Source organism: Orycteropus afer, unplaced genomic scaffold, assembly GCF_000298275.1.
Source record: "Orycteropus afer afer isolate SDZICR_OR568_19922 unplaced genomic scaffold, OryAfe1.0 scaffold01755, whole genome shotgun sequence".
NCBI classification, from domain to species: Eukaryota; Metazoa; Chordata; class Mammalia; order Tubulidentata; family Orycteropodidae; genus Orycteropus; species Orycteropus afer.
In genome coordinates this window covers 12,606-13,644 of record NW_006923342.1, presented here as the reverse complement: position 1 = coordinate 13,644, position 1,039 = coordinate 12,606, and positions in this window count along the sequence as shown.

Below are 1,039 nucleotides of genomic sequence, written 5' to 3'. Positions count from 1 at the left end.
AAAGGGATGCTGCACTGGGGGCACCCACTCGCTTACGCCAAGAGATTTGGAAGACAGCTGCCTGGGTGAGTGACTGGAAGAGATCCATATTTGTATCCATTCCAAAGAAAGATGATTCCACAGAATGTGGAAATTATCGAACAATATCATTAATATCACACGCAAGTAAGATTTTACTGAAGATAATTCTAAAACAGTTGCAGCAGTATATTGACAGAGAACTTCCAGAAATGAAAGCTGGGTTCAGAAGAGGACATGGAACGAGAGATATCATTGTCAGATGGTTTTTGGCTCACAGCAAAGAACACCAGAGAGTAAATATCTTGTGTTTTATTAACTATGCAAAAGCATTGGATTGTGGGGTCATAACAAATTATGGGTAACATTGAGAAGAATGGGAATTCCCCGGGACTTGATTGTGCTCCTGAGGAACCTGTACATAGACCAGGAGGCTGCTGTTTGAACAGAACAAGGGGACACTACATGGTTTAAAATCAGGAAGGGAGTGCATCAGGGTTGTATCCTTTCCCCTTACTTATTCAATCTATATGCTAAGCAATTAATCTGAGAAGCTGGACTACATGAAGAAAAATGTGGCATCAGGATTGGAGGAAGACTCCTTAACAACCTGCAATACACTGATGAGACAACTTTGCTTGCTGAAAGTGGGGACTTGAGGCAATTACTGATGAAGGTTGAAGAATAAAGTCTGCGGTATGGATTACATCTCAATATAAAGAAAACAAAAATCCTCACAACTAGACCTATAAACAGTATAGTTATCACGATAAATAGAGAAAAGATTGAGTTCTCAAACATTTCATATTGCTTGGTTCTACAATCGATGCCAATGGAAGCAGTAGTCAGGACATCAGATGACATATAGCACTGGGCAAATCTGTTGCAAAACACCTCTTTCAAGTGCTGAGGAGCAAAGACGTCTCCTTGAGGACTAAGGTGCGCCTGACACAAGCCATGGTATTTCCAATCACCTGGTATGCATGTGAGAGCTGGACAATGAATAAGGAAGACCGAAGAA